Source organism: Schistocerca americana, chromosome 2 (assembly GCF_021461395.2).
Source record: "Schistocerca americana isolate TAMUIC-IGC-003095 chromosome 2, iqSchAmer2.1, whole genome shotgun sequence".
NCBI lineage: Eukaryota > Metazoa > Arthropoda > Insecta > Orthoptera > Acrididae > Schistocerca > Schistocerca americana.
The window spans coordinates 39,002,952-39,023,102 of NC_060120.1; the positions used below are offsets into that span (position 1 = coordinate 39,002,952).

Consider the following 20,151-nt stretch of genomic DNA (forward strand, 5'->3'; position numbering starts at 1 on the left):
GACCTCCTGCACCCTAAGCAGGAATCATACCCCTTTTTTTTTTTTTTTTTCTTTCCCGGGACCTCCTGCACCCTAAGCAGGAATCATACCCCTTTTTTTTTTTTTTCTTTCCCGGGACCTCCTGCACCCTAAGCAGGAATCATACCCCTTTTTTTTTTTTTTTTTCTTTCCCGGGACCTCCTGCACCTAAGCAGGAATCATACCCCTTTTTTTTTTTTTTTTTCTTTCCCGGGACCTCCTGGACCCTAAGCAGGAATCATACCCCTTTTTTTTTTTTTTTTCTTTCCCGGGACCTCCTGCACCCTAAGCAGGAATCATACCCCTTTTTTTTTTTTTTTTTCTTTCCCGGGACCTCCTGCACCCTAAGCAGGAATCATACCCCTTTTTTTTTTTTTTTTCTTTCCCGGGACCTCCTGCACCCTAGCAGGAATCATACCCCTTTTTTTTTTTTTTTTTTCTTTCCCGGGACCTCCTGCACCCTAAGCAGGAATCATACCCCTTTTTTTTTTTTTTTTTTCTTTCCGGGACCTCCTGCACCCTAAGCAGGAATCATACCCCTTTTTTTTATTTTTTTTCTTTCCCGGGACCTCCTGGACCCTAAGCAGGAATCATACCCCTTTTTTTTTTTTTTTTCTTTCCCGGGACCTCCTGCACCCTAAGCAGGAATCATACCCCTTTTTTTTTTTTTTTTTCTTTCCCGGGACCTCCTGCACCCTAAGCAGGAATCATACCCCTTTTTTTTTTTTTTTTCTTTCCCGGGACCTCCTGCACCCTAAGCAGGAATCATACCCCTTTTTTTTTTTTTTTTTCTTTCCCGGGACCCTCCTGCACCCTAAGCAGGAATCATACCCCTTTTTTTTTTTTTTTTTCTTTCCCGGGACCTCCTGCACCCTAAGCAGGAATCATACCCCTTTTTTTTTTTTTTTTTCTTTCCCGGGACCTCCTGCACCCTAAGCAGGAATCATACCCCTTTTTTTTTTTTTTTTTCTTTCCCGGGACCTCCTGCACCCTAAGCAGGAATCATACCCCTTTTTTTTTTTTTTTTTCTTTCCCGGGACCTCCTGCACCCTAAGCAGGAATCATACCCCTTTTTTTTTTTTTTTTCTTTCCCGGGACCTCCTGCACCCTAAGCAGGAATCATACCCCTTTTTTTTTTTTTTTTTCTTTCCGGGACCTCCTGCACCCTAAGCAGGAATCATACCCCTTTTTTTTTTTTTTTTTTCTTTCCCGGGACCTCCTGCACCCTAAGCAGGAATCATACCCCTTTTTTTTTTTTTTTTTTCTTTCCCGGGACCTCCTGCACCCTAAGCAGGAATCATACCCCTTTTTTTTTTTTTTTTTTCTTTCCCGGGACCTCCTGCACCCTAAGCAGGAATCATACCCCTTTTTTTTTTTTTTTTTCTTTCCGGGACCTCCTGCACCCCTAAGCAGGAATCATACCCTTTTTTTTTTTTTTTTTCTTTCCGGGACCTCCTGCACCCTAAGCAGGAATCATACCCCTTTTTTTTTTTTTTTTCTTTCCCGGGACCTCCTGCACCCTAAGCAGGAATCATACCCCTTTTTTTTTTTTTTTTTCTTTCCCGGGACCTCCTGGACCCTAAGCAGGAATCATACCCCTTTTTTTTTTTTTTTTTCTTTCCCGGGACCTCCTGCACCCTAAGCAGGAATCATACCCCTTTTGTTTTTTTTTTTTTCTTTCCCGGGACCTCCTGCACCCTAAGCAGGAATCATACCCCTTTTTTTTTTTTTTTTTTTCTTTCCCGGGACCTCCTGCACCCTAAGCAGGAATCATACCCCTTTTTTTTTTTTTTTTCTTTCCCGGGACCTCCTGCACCCTAAGCAGGAATCATACCCCTTTTTTTTTTTTTTTTCTTTCCCGGGACCTCCTGCACCCTAAGCAGGAATCATACCCCTTTTTTTTTTTTTTTTCTTTCCCGGGACCTCCTGACCCTAAGCAGGAATCATACCCCTTTTTTTTTTTTTTTTTTCTTTCCCGGACCTCCTGCACCCTAAGCAGGAATCATACCCTTTTTTTTTTTTTTTTTTCTTTCCCGGGACCTCCTGCACCCTAAGCAGGAATCATACCCCTTTTTTTTTTTTTTTTTCTTTCCCGGGACCTCCTGCACCCTAAGCAGGAATCATACCCCTTTTTTTTTTTTTTTTTTCTTTCCCGGGACCTCCTGCACCCTAAGCAGGAATCATACCCCTTTTTTTTTTTTTTTTTTCTTTCCCGGGACCTCCTGCACCCTAAGCAGGAATCATACCCCTTTTTTTTTTTTTTTTCTTTCCGGGACCTCCTGCACCCTAAGCAGGAATCATACCCCTTTTTTTTTTTTTTTTTCTTTCCCGGGACCTCCTGCACCCTAAGCAGGAATCATACCCCTTTTTTTTTTTTTTTTTCTTTCCCGGGACCTCCTGCACCCTAAGCAGGAATCATACCCCTTTTTTTTTTTTTTTTCTTTCCCGGGACCTCCTGCACCCTAAGCAGGAATCATACCCCTTTTTTTTTTTTTTTTTCTTTCCCGGGACCTCCTGCACCCTAAGCAGGAATCATACCCCTTTTTTTTTTTTTTTTTCTTTCCCGGGACCTCCTGCACCCTAAGCAGGAATCATACCCCTTTTTTTTTTTTTTTTTCTTTCCCGGGACCTCCTGCACCCTAAGCAGGAATCATACCCCTTTTTTTTTTTTTTTTTCTTTCCCGGGACCTCCTGCACCCTAAGCAGGAATCATACCCCTTTTTTTTTTTTTTTTTCTTTCCCGGGACCTCCTGCACCCTAAGCAGGAATCATACCCCTTTTTTTTTTTTTTTTTCTTTCCCGGGACCTCCTGCACCCTAAGCAGGAATCATACCCCTTTTTTTTTTTTTTTTTCTTTCCCGGGACCTCCTGCACCCTAAGCAGGAATCATACCCCTTTTTTTTTTTTTTTTTCTTTCCCGGGACCTCCTGCACCCTAAGCAGGAATCATACCCCTTTTTTTTTTTTTTTTTCTTTCCCGGGACCTCCTGCACCCTAAGCAGGAATCATACCCCTTTTTTTTTTTTTTTTTTTCTTTCCCGGGACCTCCTGCACCCTAAGCAGGAATCATACCCCTTTTTTTTTTTTTTTTTCTTTCCCGGGACCTCCTGCACCCTAAGCAGGAATCATACCCCTTTTTTTTTTTTTTTTTCTTTCCCGGGACCTCCTGCACCCTAAGCAGGAATCATACCCCTTTTTTTTTTTTGTTTTTCTTTCCCGGGACCTCCTGCACCCTAAGCAGGAATCATACCCCTTTTTTTTTTTTTTTTTCTTTCCCGGGACCTCCTGCACCCTAAGCAGGAATCATACCCCTTTTTTTTTTTTTTTTTCTTTCCCGGGACCTCCTGCACCCTAAGCAGGAATCATACCCCTTTTTTTTTTTTTTTTTCTTTCCCGGGACCTCCTGCACCCTAAGCAGGAATCATACCCCTTTTTTTTTTTTTTTTTCTTTCCCGGGACCTCCTGCACCCTAAGCAGGAATCATACCCCTTTTTTTTTTTTTTTTCTTTCCCGGGACCTCCTGCACCCTAAGCAGGAATCATACCCCTTTTTTTTTTTTTTTTTTCTTTCCCGGGACCTCCTGCACCCTAAGCAGGAATCATACCCCTTTTTTTTTTTTTTTTTCTTTCCCGGGACCTCCTGCACCCTAAGCAGGAATCATACCCCTTTTTTTTTTTTTTTTTCTTTCCCGGGACCTCCTGCACCCTAAGCAGGAATCATACCCCTTTTTTTTTTTTTTTTTCTTTCCCGGGACCTCCTGCACCCTAAGCAGGAATCATACCCCTTTTTTTTTATTTTTTTCTTTCCCGGGACCTCCTGCACCCTAAGCAGGAATCATACCCCTTTTTTTTTTTTTTTTTCTTTCCCGGGACCTCCTGCACCCTAAGCAGGAATCATACCCCTTTTTTTTTTTTTTTTTCTTTCCCGGGACCTCCTGCACCCTAAGCAGGAATCATACCCCTTTTTTTTTTTTTTTTTCTTTCCCGGGACCTCCTGCACCCTAAGCAGGAATCATACCCCTTTTTTTTTTTTTTTTTTCTTTCCCGGGACCTCCTGCACCCTAAGCAGGAATCATACCCCTTTTTTTTTTTTTTTTTCTTTCCCGGGACCTCCTGCACCCTAAGCAGGAATCATACCCCTTTTTTTTTTTTTTTTTCTTTCCCGGGACCTCCTGCACCCTAAGCAGGAATCATACCCCTTTTTTTTTTTTTTTTCTTTCCCGGGACCTCCTGCACCCTAAGCAGGAATCATACCCCTTTTTTTTATTTTTTTCTTTCCCGGGACCTCCTGGACCCTAAGCAGGAATCATACCCCTTTTTTTTTTTTTTTTTCTTTCCCGGGACCTCCTGCACCCTAAGCAGGAATCATACCCCTTTTTTTTTTTTTTTTTTCTTTCCCGGGACCTCCTGCACCCTAAGCAGGAATCATACCCCTTTTTTTTTTTTTTTTTTCTTTCCCGGGACCTCCTGCACCCTAAGCAGGAATCATACCCCTTTTTTTTTTTTTTTTCTTTCCCGGGACCTCCTGCACCCTAAGCAGGAATCATACCCCTTTTTTTTTTTTTTTTTCTTTCCCGGGACCTCCTGCACCCTAAGCAGGAATCATATCCCTTTTTTTTTTTTTTTTTTCTTTCCCGGGACCTCCTGCACCCTAAGCAGGAATCATACCCCTTTTTTTTTTTTTTTTTCTTTCCCGGGACCTCCTGCACCCTAAGCAGGAATCATACCCCTTTTTTTTTTTTTTTTTTTTTCCCGGGACCTCCTGCACCCTAAGCAGGAATCATACCCCTTTTTTTTTTTTTTTTTCTTTCCCGGGACCTCCTGCACCCTAAGCAGGAATCATACCCCTTTTTTTTTTTTTTTTTCTTTCCCGGGACCTCCTGCACCCTAAGCAGGAATCATACCCCTTTTTTTTTTTTTTTTTTTCTTTCCCGGGACCTCCTGCACCCTAAGCAGGAATCATACCCCTTTTTTTTTTTTTTTTTCTTTCCCGGGACCTCCTGCACCCTAAGCAGGAATCATACCCCTTTTTTTTTTTTTTTTTTCTTTCCCGGGACCTCCTGCACCCTAAGCAGGAATCATACCCCTTTTTTTTTTTTTTTTTCTTTCCCGGGACCTCCTGCACCCTAAGCAGGAATCATACCCCTTTTTTTTTTTTTTTTTTCTTTCCCGGGACCTCCTGCACCCTAAGCAGGAATCATACCCCTTTTTTTTTTTTTTTTTCTTTCCCGGGACCTCCTGCACCCTAAGCAGGAATCATACCCCTTTTTTTTTTTTTTTTTTCTTTCCCGGGACCTCCTGCACCCTAAGCAGGAATCATACCCCTTTTTTTTTTTTTTTTTCTTTCCCGGGACCTCCTGCACCCTAAGCAGGAATCATACCCCTTTTTTTTTTTTTTTTTCTTTCCCGGGACCTCCTGCACCCTAAGCAGGAATCATACCCCTTTTTTTTTTTTTTTTTCTTTCCCGGGACCTCCTGCACCCTAAGCAGGAATCATACCCCTTTTTTTTTTTTTTTTTCTTTCCCGGGACCTCCTGCACCCTAAGCAGGAATCATACCCCCTTTTTTTTTTTTTTTTCTTTCCCGGGACCTCCTGCACCCTAAGCAGGAATCATACCCCTTTTTTTTTTTTTTTTTCTTTCCCGGGACCTCCTGCACCCTAAGCAGGAATCATACCCCTTTTTTTTTTTTTTTTTCTTTCCCGGGACCTCCTGCACCCTAAGCAGGAATCATACCCCTTTTTTTTTTTTTTTTTCTTTCCCGGGACCTCCTGCACCCTAAGCAGGAATCATACCCCTTTTTTTTTTTTTTTTTCTTTCCCGGGACCTCCTGCACCCTAAGCAGGAATCATACCCCTTTTTTTTTTTTTTTTTTCTTTCCCGGGACCTCCTGCACCCTAAGCAGGAATCATACCCCTTTTTTTTTTTTTTTTTCTTTCCCGGGACCTCCTGCACCCTAAGCAGGAATCATACCCCTTTTTTTTTTTTTTTTTCTTTCCCGGGACCTCCTGCACCCTAAGCAGGAATCATACCCCTTTTTTTTTTTTTTTTTCTTTCCCGGGACCTCCTGCACCCTAAGCAGGAATCATACCCCTTTTTTTTTTTTTTTTCTTTCCCGGGACCTCCTGCACCCTAAGCAGGAATCATACCCCTTTTTTTTTTTTTTTTTCTTTCCCGGGACCTCCTGCACCCTAAGCAGGAATCATACCCCTTTTTTTTTTTTTTTTTCTTTCCCGGGACCTCCTGCACCCTAAGCAGGAATCATACCCCTTTTTTTTTTTTTTTTTCTTTCCCGGGACCTCCTGCACCCTAAGCAGGAATCATACCCCTTTTTTTTTTTTTTTTTCTTTCCCGGGACCTCCTGCACCCTAAGCAGGAATCATACCCCTTTTTTTTTTTTTTTTTCTTTCCCGGGACCTCCTGCACCCTAAGCAGGAATCATACCCCTTTTTTTTTTTTTTTTTCTTTCCCGGGACCTCCTGCACCCTAAGCAGGAATCATACCCCTTTTTTTTTTTTTTTTTCTTTCCCGGGACCTCCTGCACCCTAAGCAGGAATCATACCCCTTTTTTTTTTTTTTTTTCTTTCCCGGGACCTCCTGCACCCTAAGCAGGAATCATACCCCTTTTTTTTTTTTTTTTTCTTTCCCGGGACCTCCTGCACCCTAAGCAGGAATCATACCCCTTTTTTTTTTTTTTTTTCTTTCCCGGGACCTCCTGCACCCTAAGCAGGAATCATACCCCTTTTTTTTTTTTTTTTTCTTTCCCGGGACCTCCTGCACCCTAAGCAGGAATCATACCCCTTTTTTTTTTTTTTTTTCTTTCCCGGGACCTCCTGCACCCTAAGCAGGAATCATACCCCTTTTTTTTTTTTTTTTTTTCTTTCCCGGGACCTCCTGCACCCTAAGCAGGAATCATACCCCTTTTTTTTTTTTTTTTTCTTTCCCGGGACCTCCTGCACCCTAAGCAGGAATCATACCCCTTTTTTTTTTTTTTTTCTTTCCCGGGACCTCCTGCACCCTAAGCAGGAATCATACCCCTTTTTTTTTTTTTTTTTCTTTCCCGGGACCTCCTGCACCCTAAGCAGGAATCATACCCCTTTTTTTTTTTTTTTTCTTTCCCGGGACCTCCTGCACCCTAAGCAGGAATCATACCCCTTTTTTTTTTTTTTTTTCTTTCCCGGGACCTCCTGCACCCTAAGCAGGAATCATACCCCTTTTTTTTTTTTTTTTCTTTCCCGGGACCTCCTGCACCCTAAGCAGGAATCATACCCCTTTTTTTTTTTTTTTTCTTTCCCGGGACCTCCTGCACCCTAAGCAGGAATCATACCCCTTTTTTTTTTTTTTTTCTTTCCCGGGACCTCCTGCACCCTAAGCAGGAATCATACCCCTTTTTTTTTTTTTTTTTCTTTCCCGGGACCTCCTGCACCCTAAGCAGGAATCATACCCCTTTTTTTTTTTTTTTTCTTTCCCGGGACCTCCTGCACCCTAAGCAGGAATCATACCCCTTTTTTTTTTTTTTTTTCTTTCCCGGGACCTCCTGCACCCTAAGCAGGAATCATACCCCTTTTTTTTTTTTTTTTTCTTTCCCGGGACCTCCTGCACCCTAAGCAGGAATCATACCCCTTTTTTTTTTTTTTTCTTTCCCGGGACCTCCTGCACCCTAAGCAGGAATCATACCCCTTTTTTTTTTTTTTTTTTTTCTTTCCCGGGACCTCCTGCACCCTAAGCAGGAATCATACCCCTTTTTTTTTTTTTTTTTTTCTTTCCCGGGACCTCCTGGACCCGAAGCAGGAATCATACCCCTTTTTTTTATTTTTAATCATAAAGTGCTCTGCCACTTTTTTTTTCTTTTTTTTTTTTTTAAAGAACAGACGCCTTAACCACCTTTTTTTTATTTTTTTTTTTAAACCCGGGCCTCCTGGGTGAAAGCCAGGTATCCTAGCCACTTTTTATTTATTTATTTATTTTTTTTTTTCATTTATTATTTTTTTTCTTTTTTTTTTTTTATATTTTCAATTTGAAAATGTGGTATCAGGCAGGGAGAGGCAAGGAGGGCAGGGGTCATGCAATCTGAGGCCTGGCCATCTTGTCTCCCACCGTAACTGTCACCACGGCACCCTACCTCATCGGCGCACTGAAGAAATGCTGCGGCTTGACTCCGCCGCCAGTAACATAAAAACAGAAATTAGCCCGGAGGCGAAATGTTGCATCCATTTGCAGTGTAAATGAATATGTCCATTTTCATATGTATTCAGGAGAGCCGGGAATCCGTGCACTTTGCACCACATGAGTGCGTCTCACCCACAAATCAGAGTTAGTATTGAATGAAAAATATAAATTAAAAGTCTTCTATCGTTGTTTCTCTCCATCGGATCGACTGTGACAATTAAGAAACTAGGAAACGCAGTTCTGTGCAGGGCATCCGCCAATGATACGGAACACGCTACTACAAACATTCTGTTAATTTCTGAACGTGACGAATGATCCAAGTGACGCACTCGTAAATTAGTCTGTCCCGCACTTACTTCTTTGGTCTTCACTTCGGGCGTCCGAAGGAAGAGTGGAATCCACCATGTCGGAAGAAATGGCTTTAAGCACTCCATCCTATATTGGCTGTGAAATGATCGTGTGACTTAAAAAGTTTGCAAAATGAGCTTTATAGTTTTTAGTCTTCCGTAGTCGGTGGTGCTGTATCATTAAATACAGGAGAAAGTCTTCTTTACTCGTTTCGTTCACATTGAAAAGATAGTAAACTGTGTGGCCTTTAAGCCAGTTTACTGAATTTCTTTTGGTCTGCGGGTAAGGCACTACCTCCGGAGTGAGGAAGTCAGCTGGCGTTATGGTCGCAGGGCATGTTCTAGTGATGCTCGCCAACAACTGTCGTATGACCGCCCAAACATCTCGCACTTTTTCGCAGACAAATCGGTGTTCCTCGCTATCTTGTACCTGGCAAGTGTTGCATAAGGGTGAATCAGCCAGATGAATGGAATGGAGTCTGGCATTGGTAGCTATTTTACGATTCACCGTGAGATACCAAGACGCTCGCACGTGAGACGGTAAATGGCGTGAATGAATATTATCCCAAATCACCCGCCAATTGTGAGCTGTATATTTGTCTTCGATGTTATTCCTGGAGGTGGACTCGATCAAAGTCTTATAAAGTTGCTTCACCACCGTTATTTCCTTCGCCGGAATTCTTGTTCGAGCATAACTATATTCAAGCAGGAAGTATTTTAAATGATAAAGGTCGTGTGGAATATGATGTACATCAATCGGGGGGTCGAGGTTCGCTGGGGAGATTTCGTTGAGAAGGTGAGCAGTGAGACAGTGTGGAGATTTTGTCCATAGCTTATACATACTGCTTAGATAGAGCGCCTGTGCCTTTTTATAGACATCTGTGAGGTTCAATCCGCCCTTCCGAGGAGGGAGCGTCAACGTAACATATTTAACTTTGAAGATATGGCCTCTGGTCACAAAATGGCCCAGGGCAGACAGCATTCTATGTGCAATGCCACCGGGAAGAGGCAGCACTTTGGCTACATAGTTAATCTTCGAGAGGATATAAGTGTTGACCAGTTCAATTTTTTGGAGAGCATTCAGTTTCCTCATGCTATGCAGTTGTACACATGCCCTAACCTTGTGAAGTAAAGCTCTATAATTAACAGCAATGGTATTCTGTATCTTCCGCCGAAACTCAAGTCCTAAGCACTTTATACTGGTAATTTCTCGTAATCGGGCATGATTGGGTAGATTTATTCCCCGTCCGACATTCATGAGTCCAGATTTTTGCCAGTTCACCTTCGCCCCAGATACCGCCTCATATCGTTGAAGTATTTGTAGTGAGGACCGCACTTCTTGCGCGTTCACGACAAGAAAGCCGACATCATCTGCGTACGCACGGCACACAATCTTCTGGCTATTGATTTCCAATCCCTGCAAATGTGCAGTTAGCGTAGCGAGCAGTGGTTCTATGGCGATGGCAAAGAGAGCCATCGACATCGGACAGCCTTGCCTCACCGAACACTCGATATCAATAGCGCCACTGAGGCGACCATTAATTTGAATTCGCGACGTACTATTACGGATCAGATTGTCGAGTACTTGGGTGAACTGGTGCGGAAACCCCAATTCCTGCATGACGCGGAAAAGGAAACGATGGCTCACCCTGTCGAACGCTTTTGCAAAGTCTATCATGACGAGGGCGCATTTTAACTTGCAAGCCTCCGCTACGGCAATGACATCTCTGTAATCCGTGAGCGTGTGGTAAATAGATCTATCTCTACCGACACTCGTTTGATACTGTCCTGTGATTGTGGTCATGACAGTTTTGAGCCGTTGGCTCAGAACACGGGCGAATAGTTTATAATCACTATTTAATAACGTGAGAGGTCGCAGGTTAGTGAGGTCGTTACTGCACGGGGTCTTGGGCAGTAAGACAACAATTCCTTGTCGAAATTCCTGCGGAATAACGTTTTGTGGGTTCATTAGTTCTTTACATATTGCAAGGAGTTTCGATATCATCTGCGGCCAGAAGGTTTGATATACTTCTGCAGGTATTCCATCGCAACCAGGAGATTTATTCTTCGGACTCCTTAGGATAACGTCTGTTAATTCGTCTTCTGTCACCTCTGTCATCAGCTGAGTCGCCTCTGTGGGGCTGAGTTTCCGTGATAAATTTGTCGCAAACTCCGCAAACACGGTATCATCTGTCATTTTATTGGACATCAGGTCTCGATAGTACTCTTCAATCGCACGCATAATTTCACTTTGTTTAGTAACTATTGCCCCGGTGCTGGTTCGGATGTGTGTAATGATTTTCCGACTGCCTCGTCGACTTTCACGTAACATGTGATACATGGCAGCCTCTTCTTCTTGCACCGTCTTAGGAACTCGCGCCCGAATTTGAAAACCTTCCAACTGTTTCCGTTGCAGCGTTAAAAGTTTCGCCTGAATTCTTTTGATCTTTGCAAAATTGCCGATAACGGTCGCGTCAAATTTATACAACTCCCGAAGACACTGAAAGTAAAATTCCATGGTCCGTTTGTGCCACAGACTTTTCTGACGGGAGTAAAACATTAAAGTTTTCCTAATTTGTGGTTTGGCGCATTTGAGCCACCACTCGATCGCGGAGTTGTAGGATCTGAATTTGCGTTCGCCCCTAGACCAACGAGCCCTGTGACACAGCGAATGCCAATTATTCCAGTCCCTCCATGTCGTCCAGGGTGCCCTGGAAGTCTCGTGTACGCTGGCGGGATGGGGGCGGCGCGAATCCCCTCGGTCGGCGGCCTTCCTGGGCTATTGGTACCTTCATGTAGAGCTGCCGCTGGGCTCGCACTGCCTGCTGCTGAGAAAGTGATTGCTTTTGCTGATATGACTTGCAATAACGACTGCGCGAAACGCCGCTATCACGTTAGGGGTGCTACGGCAGACACCCTCTCGAGCACCCCGAAGACTTCTTGAGCCCTCGGCTGTGATGGGTTCCAGGCAGACGTGTATGTGCATTCGCGGACGAGAGAAAGGCTGCGGCAAATTGGGGTGAACAACGATGGACTCCTCGGGTCCGTCGTTTCCGTAGTGTAGCGGTTATCACGTCTGCTACACACCCAGAAGGTCCCCGGTTCGATACCGGGCGGGAACAGTATTTTCGAGCACCCCGAAGACTTCTTGAGCCCTCGGCTGTGATGGGTTCCAGGCAGACGTGTATGTGCATTCGCGGACGAGAGAAAGGCTGCGGCAAATTGGGGTGAACAACGATGGACTCCTCGGGTCCGTCGTTTCCGTAGTGTAGCGGTTATCACGTCTGCTACACACCCAGAAGGTCCCCGGTTCGATACCGGGCGGGAACAGTATTTTCCTGCCTGTGTCGTATTGTCCTCCAATGAGCCACGTCGTGTGTGGATCTGCTGCATGTCCCTTCGTTTTGCAAGTACCACATTTATTGAATTTTTTAGTTACGATGGCAACATCACTACAAGTTGTCTGTGAAGTAAGGTGCACACAAGCAGTTTCCGTGGTGTAGCGGTTATCACGTCTGCGTAACACGCAGAAGGTCCCCGGGCGGAAACACTTTTTCATCACTTTAAGCAAAACGCACTAACATGCATCTGCTACCATCTGTACCCGAAACCTTCGTAATCGCCTTCACGCGTCGGACCCGAGTGTCAATTGCTCACGTCGAATAAGAAATTCATTTGATATTGACGGCGAGCTTTTTGCGCTGACTCAGCCACTGACATGCGATCAGTTTGCACAAAACGCTAGGGCTCGTCCGGGATTTGAACCCGGGACCTCCTGCACCCTAAGCAGGAATCATACCCCTAGACCAACTTTTTTTTTTTTTTTTTTTTTTTTTTTTTTTTTTTTTTTTTTTTTGCCACAACGCAATGTCCTAACCACTTTTTTTTTTTTTGTGAGAGCCAGGTATCCTAGCCACTTTTTTTTACCAACTTTTGTTTTTTTTACTTTTTATTTTTATTTTTTTTGTTTATTTTTTATTTTTTAAAGTAGAATAGAAGCTTAGCAGCATGAGGCAGGTGGAGGCAAAACGGGCAGGGGTCTGAGACTTGAGGCCTGGCCGTGATGTCTCCCCCCAGTCCCGTTGCTGAGTTGCTTCATTATAATATTCTTGACGGAGTATGGAAGCTATGCTTTGTGTTCATCCTACTCCTGAACCGATTGATCCTTCATTTTAGACAAAAAATTTAGTTCATGTTGAGGCATTAGCAATTGAAGCTGATAGCTTGTAGCGTGTGCGGTATTTATTTAGTAGATATATATTATTCCCACTGCTTCTTGACAACAAAAAACATGCCTCTTTGTAACAGAAAAGTAATCATGAAGCAATGGATGCTGATTGTGTATATTTGGTTGCTCATGTCCTAGTTTTTTTTTTTTTTGTATTAGTTTGTTTGTTTTATTTTCGCTTTTTTTTTCTTGTAAGGGAAGAAACTTCATTGAATGCAAAAAATAAGTGTTATGGTAAGACACTATTGCCATAGCCTTATTGTCTTCTTGATAGGTATAATAATAAAAAAAAAAGGAGAAAAATCCTCCTCCATTAAAAGAAATGAGACTTCCATGTTAGTAATAAAATCGGAAAAAAAAGCTTATCTGTACCCTACGATGGTGATTTTTTGTTGTTTCTTGTTCTTAATTTTTTTTCTTTTTTTTTTCTTTTTAACGTTTTTTTGTTTTTTTTCGGCTTCTGCTGTGGAACGAACAAAATAGCCTTCTGAGTTAGCAGAGTATAATTGATGGTTATATGAAGCTGGAAAATTGTAATTTTTTTTCCTGGTTTTTAGAAAACAAGCGTCCATTCGCTTAAAGAAATGATTTGTGTTTATCTCAGCCGCATGTCAACCAATGCCCAGTCGCTCAAATACTATTTTTAGCATATTGCCGTAGTTCTTCTTGTGATCTTTATATTTCAGGGCTCTATAAAAAGCAAACTTCAAGTTCACGTAAAACTCAATGGAATTGTCAGATCCCAGGTGATTAATTACGTAGTTCACATAGTGTCCCATTAACCAGTGGACGGAGTTGTTTTTTGCTGCGGGAAAATAGCGAGTCTGAGGCCTGAGGAATGTCACAGGGGGAAAATTTTCTACCGAAGACCTCGTAAGAAATGCAAGTTGTTCTCTAATCCAATTACAGATTTGTAGATTCCCACCGCACGTTAATCTGTGCACTAACGTATCGATCAGTTTGCATTTGAGACATAGATTCGTTTCGCTAATGCCGATTGCATGTAGCCTTTCATTAGTGCTGATGGCCCCGTTCACTGTTTTATACCATGTTGATTTGACGTCGGATGGAAGACCATGCATATGAATATTTTCCCATATGGCGTCCCAATCAAAATGTGGGTATTTGCTTTCTAATTTGTTTCTCCCCTCCATTTTCCTTCGATGACACAGAATATCGCGGGCCGTGATCCGTCGTGAGTTGATTATGGCATTGCCAAGATAGCTGAGTTCCACGAAATATACTCGAACGTGCTGGAGCCGGTTATTTATTTTTTTGCACATTCACCGGTGGCTGTAGACTTGCAGGCCTGACAACTTCAAATAATTTAGTTGTAATGCTGTCAGCGTGGTCGCTAAGGATAGTGGCGGTCCTTTTTATAAAAAGTGCAGACGCCTTATTTCTAATGTCAACTAAACCTAAACCTCCTTTCCTGGGATCTAAGGTCGCTGTTGTTGCAGCTACTCGGAATATTTCACCTCTCCACAGATAACTGGCAATGGTAGACATTATCTGTTTTCCAATCATTTTTGGTAACGGGAAGATCTGCGCTGTAAAGTAACCTTTGGAGAGAAGGCAGTTGTTAATGAAAAGTACCCTCTGAAACTGGTTCATATTACGGGAAAGGTTTTCTCTTGTTATTCCAAGAATTTGTCCTGACGTATTTCTCCAATTGATAGCTGCCATTTTCAATGGACAAGGCGTCAGCGTTATTCCCAGTGCTTTGCACTGGGTGACTTTTGTCGCCCAGGCTAATGTGGTGTGTTGAAAACCCCGTAGGTTTAAAAGTTTGCTTTTGTTTGCGTTGAGACTCGCCCCGGAGACGCTACAGTACTTCTTAATTAGTATGTCCAATTTCGAAATGTCTTCGGCATTACGCACTACGACTCCGACATCATCGGCATAGGCGTTTATAACAGTTCGGTGAGCAGATAATGTGAGGCCAGTCAGGGTGACATGAACACTGCGGAGAAAAGGCTCTAAAGACAGCACGAAGAGGAGCATTGAGAGGGGGCTGCCTTGAGGCACGCCACGCCTGATCTGGATCTGCTTTGTCCTCTGGCTGTTGACTGAGATACAAGCGCTGATTCCTGTTGCAATATTTCTAATCACACTTAGGACGCGCTCATTAAAACCTATTTTCTTCAGTGTGGCATTAAGGAATCTATGATCCACACGATCAAAAGCTTTCTGGAAGTCAATAAACATGATAGCACATTTGATATTGGTCACAGCAGTGATTGCAATTACATCTCTATATTCAGCTATGCTTTTAAAAATAATCCTATTAGGAACACATGACTGGTATGGGCTTACTATCTTTGTAGCGAGCTGTGAGAGTCTGTTGTTTATAATTCTGCCGATGATTTTATAATCAGAGTTTAACAGAGAGATAGGACGAAAGTTATTAAGGTTTGTTTTTGCAGTAGTTTTTGGAATGAGTACTATTGTACTCTCTTTAAAAACAGAAGGTATCTGTTTTCCCTGAAGTACCTCGTTTGTGATTCGGGTAAACATGTCACCAATCAAAGGCCAGTATCGTATATAAAATTCAACAGGCAAACCATCCGGTCCCGGTGATTTCTTCAAAGGAGACTTGCAGATGGTTCTGTAGATTTCTTCGTTAGGACACTCGACGAGAAGGTTTTCGTTTTCCTCGTCCGACACCTGAGGAGCTATGGAACTAAGGTAATCATCGAAGGACTCTTCACATACAGGACTGACTGAGTATAGGTCTTCGTAATACTTGTGCACTGCATTGACGATGTCTCTCTGAGTCGTGAGTGTCTCGCCATTTTCAGACTGAAGTCCATCGATGAAGGTGCGTCTCCTATTTCTTTCGTGCCTCAGTAGATGGTACAAGGAAGCATGTTCATCCTCCACGACTGTTTTAGCCTTTGATTTTATTTTCAGACCCTCCATCTGCTGTCTTTTAATGCTGAGCAATTTGGCCTTGGTTCGCTTGATATCTACCAGACGGATGTTGGAAGTGTCTGCCTGCTCGTATAGATTTCGCAGCATGGTGTAATAAAATTCTATGGAATTTTTCAAGTCTTTCGATCGTTGTGCACCATAATGGATGAGAACTTTTCGCAGTTTAGGCTTTGCCCTGTTGCACCACCAGTCTAGTACTGAGACATGCCTGTTTACGGAGCGGAGGCACATCGCCCACGCTTCTGTCAAACTTTCCTCTAGTCCGTCTTCCTGCATCAGTGACATGTTCAGGTGCCATTGACTTCTGAAACGACGAGTAGGTTGCGCAGTAAGGCTGACGGTAGCAAGCACGGCACTATGATCAGAAAAGTAGACAGGAGTCGTCTCCGCTTTAATGAAAGAGCTGACTAGACTTTGCGATATGTAGAGTCTGTCAATTCTACTTCGGGATTGAGGACCGATATATGTGAAAGCCACAAATGTGGGATACGTTATTTCCCAAGCATCTTTAAGCTGTAAAACAGTGACAAAACGCTTCAATTCATTGCAGTTATTAAAATTTGGAACCTGGTCTTTTTTATTGATCACACAATTAAAATCACCGCCGATTATAAGATCCGTTGGGTTTTTCCGCAATAAATAAATGATCTCGTCTTTAAAGAACTGTGCTCTTGCCATTCTATTGGATGTGCCGGAAGGGGCATACAGATTGATAAGAGTAAAACCAAAGACTTTTATACCTATCGCTCTGCCGGATTCCAATCTTTCAATATCTGTGACAGGGATCCCTTCCCTGACTAAAATTGCTGTCCCTATGTTAGTGTCAAGCGAGACATTTGAAATAGACAAATATCCTGGCACTGTAAGGTTAGTGAGTACAACTTCTTGTAGGAAAACAATGTCCGTCCCTGACTCATATAGGTACTCTTTGAGCGCCGCAATTTTAGTCGTCGATGTAATCCTGTTAATATTGATAGTTGCAAAAGTATACGCCTGGGACATTTAGTTTACATAAAAATGTACATAAAGGAATAAAAAAAAATTGTAAAATAATGGTAAAAACAGGGAGCTGTGTCGCTTCTAGAAGGGATAAAATATTCCACTTCAACAAGCACCTGCAAGAATAATCTACAGAGAAATATCTATGAGTATGGAAAATACATGAACCACTGCGTTTGGTTCCTCCGAAAAATGACTAAGACAATAGGACAATCAGAACATAAAGCGGTTCAACGACTTTTTTTCCCCTTTTGTTTTTTTGTTGAATTGTGATCCTCAGTTTGGTGGAGTATTCCTAAGTTCTCGGATGTTAGTTTTGCAGAGGGGCTTTCCATCACTAATGGTACTTGAAGGTACATCCTTAGGTTTTTCCGTAATAATTTCATACAGGACATTCTTGTCCGTTGCGTCATCTTGTCCAGGTTGTTGTTTGCTTTGGTTACGGGAAGCTTTGAGATTAGGTTGCGGTTTGAGTCTACGTCTTTGGACATCGTGGTTCAACGCGCCGTCCTTCGCGTTGTCTATCTTCACCACCGTTGAGTCCGAAGCTGCCGCAACAGTGTCCTGTTGATGACGTCCACTTCCTTGTCCTTCCGGCACTAACTCCAGGGCACTGACTGAATCGGTTGGTTGGGGGTCGGTGAGTTCGTGAACGCGGTTCTGCTCCGTCACCTCGCGGGGTTCGGAGTGCGGCTCGTCCGTCGCCACGACAACCGTTACTGCTTCGCCTCCGTGGTCGGTTGGTACCTGTGCGGCAGCCGACAGCGGTTGGGTTGCCTTAGCCGCTGTCGTCATTTCCATACATGTACTGTCTGTTTCCTCTAACACATCTGCGTCACACTGCTTCTGTTTGCGGGTGGAGGGGGAGTTGCGGGAGGACTCGCCGTCCGAGCCGTCATCAGTCACCTCCAACGGTCGTTTCTTATTCTGAAGATCGCATTCGGGAACAGAAGGGTGACTTGTTATTACTTTCAGAGGTGGGAACTCTGTGTTAGTTACAGCGGGCATTGTAGAAGTACCTGCACCACTGTCAGTAGCAGAAGGAGGGGAGTTGCTGCTTGGTAAGACGTCGCTAAGGGTCAATTTTTGACGCTGTGTTACATTATTCCGGAGGACAAAAACACGGCGTGGACAATCTTGTCTGAAATGACCGGTCTCGTTACAAATATTACACGTACGCTCCTGTCCAGAATAAACAACATGTGCTTTATGACCTGCAACAGATATATGAGACGGAATATTGGCTTTCACCTCCATTTCGACGGACCTAATGCCATTATAACACTGTATCTTGTACTGCTTCGACCATCTTTCGTTATAGATGGATTTAACTTCCCCATATTTAGATAGAGCGTCTTTGATCAACTGATTGTCAACTTCGATAGGAACATTCAAAATCCTCACATTGGTGTACATGATATCAGCTTTTCGTACAGAAACATTACTTTTTGAACCATCTCGATGAACAAATTCAACAGAATTACCCCATTTTGCAATTAACTTATCGACAGTCACGGAGTTCAGAAATTTAATATAAACACAGTATTTTTCAGCATCTAACTGCGTGGTGTGAACAGAGTCAGAATTGATACAGATTACCTCTGGAAGCCAGTCATGGATCTCCAGTGCAGTGGGTTGGACCGGCCGGGTTTCCTTCTCGAACGAGAAGACTAACGTATTCTTCCTGACGGTGTCAGACATGATCTTATGTGCCGACGAAATTCCGGTAAAAACCGAAATCGCGACGAAGAACGAAACGGAGAATGGACAATAACACTTCAAAAACACTTATCAGGACCACCAAATGCAATAATACTACGAAAATTCACAGACAGCTGTACGTAAACACAAAACACCGGCGAGTGCGCGAACGTATGCGGAGCAAGCAACAAGCACGTCCGACCGCGGCGACGGCTAAAGCCAGAATGCTAGACCAACGAGCCCTGGCACACGGCGAATCCCAATTATTCCAGTCCCTCGAAGTCGTCCACGGTGCCCTGGAAGTCTCGTGTAGGCTGTCGGGATGGGGGGGCGCGAATTCCCGCGGTCGGCGGCCTTCCTGGGCTATTGGTACCTTCATGTAGAGCTGCCGCTGGGCTCGCACTGCCTGCTGCTGAGAAAGTGATTGCTTTTGCTGATATGACTTGCAATAACGACTGCGTGAAACGCCGCTATCTCGTTAGGGGTGCTACGGCAGACACCCTCTCGAGCACCCCGAAGACTTCTTGAGCCCTCGGCTGTGATGGGTTCCAGGCTGACAAAAGAACTGTCGTATGTGCATTCGCGGACGAGAGAAAGGCTGCGGCAAATTGGAGTGAACAAGGATGGACTCCTCGGGTCCGTCGTTTCCGTAGTGTAGCGGTTATCACGTCTGCTTCACGCGCAGAAGCTCCCCGGTTCGATCCCGGGCGGGAACAGTATTTCCTGCCTGTGTCGTATTGTCCTCCAATGAGCCACGTCGTGTGTGGATCTGCTGCATGTCCCTTCGTTTTGCAAGTACCACATTTATTGAATTTTTTAGCTACGATGGCAACATCACTACAAGTTGTCTGCGAAATAAGGCGCACACAAGCGGTTTCCGTCGTGTAGCGGTTATCACGTCTGCCTAACACGCAGAAGGTCCCCGGTTCGATCCCGGGCGGAAACACTTTTTCATCACTTTAAGCAAGACTTACTAACATGCATCTGCTACCACCTGTACCCGAAACCTTCGTAATCGCCTTCACGCGTCGGACCACAGTGTCAATTGCTCACACCAAATAAGAAATTCGTTTGATATTGACGGCGAGCTTTTTGCGCTGACTCAGCCACTGACGTGCGATCAGTTTGCATAAAGCGCTAGGGCTCGTCCGGGATTTGAACCCGGGACCTCCTGCACCCTAAGCAGGAATCATACCCCCCCTTTTTTTTTTTTTTTTTTTGAACCCGGGCCTCCTGGGTGAAAGCCAGGTATCCTAGCCACTTTTTTTTTATTTTTTTTATTTTTTTTACCGTAACATGATTCGAACCAGCAATCGTCGGATCCGAAGTCCGGCGCCCTATCAATTTTTTTTATTTTTTTATTCTTTTAATTTTTTTTTGGTGTTTCTTTTTTTTTTAACGAAATCCCCTCCTTTAGGGACCGCCGTGAAGAGTTGTTCAAGAAGAATTTTAAAAAAAAGAGATTTTCTCATCTCGGATCCAAGTGTATTCTGGTGATCCGTGTGCAATGTTGGAGGGAGGTACCGAGGCGCAGTGGCTGAAGTCAGGACACGAGGCAGAAGCAGTGGGGCCTCTTCGCGGCACTACAGGTGCTCCGCGTCCCAACCCACCCCCACACTCCCGGTTCACTACCCTATTCCCATTTTTTTGAATACAATTTTAAGCATATTTCCAAAGTTCTTGCCATGATTCTTGTATTGAAGTGTTTTGTGAAATTCGATTGCCATATGCATTTTGAATGCGACAGGATCATCATCC

General features: G+C 43.7%; 4 non-coding genes across 4 annotated transcripts; all 4 read left to right on the plus strand.

Annotated features, from left to right (window-relative positions):
• Positions 1 to 11,580: 11,580 nt before the first annotated feature.
• Trnav-cac lies at positions 11,581 to 11,653 on the plus strand. The gene has a single exon. It is a non-coding gene; the product is annotated as a tRNA-Val (tRNA).
• A 135-nt stretch (positions 11,654 to 11,788) lies between these two features.
• Positions 11,789 to 11,861, plus strand: Trnav-cac. The gene has a single exon. It is a non-coding gene; the product is annotated as a tRNA-Val (tRNA).
• A 7,175-nt stretch (positions 11,862 to 19,036) lies between these two features.
• Positions 19,037 to 19,109, plus strand: Trnav-cac. The gene has a single exon. It is a non-coding gene; the product is annotated as a tRNA-Val (tRNA).
• A 157-nt stretch (positions 19,110 to 19,266) lies between these two features.
• On the plus strand, positions 19,267 to 19,339 carry Trnav-aac. Its single transcript has one exon. It is a non-coding gene; the product is annotated as a tRNA-Val (tRNA).
• Positions 19,340 to 20,151: the final 812 nt, after the last annotated feature.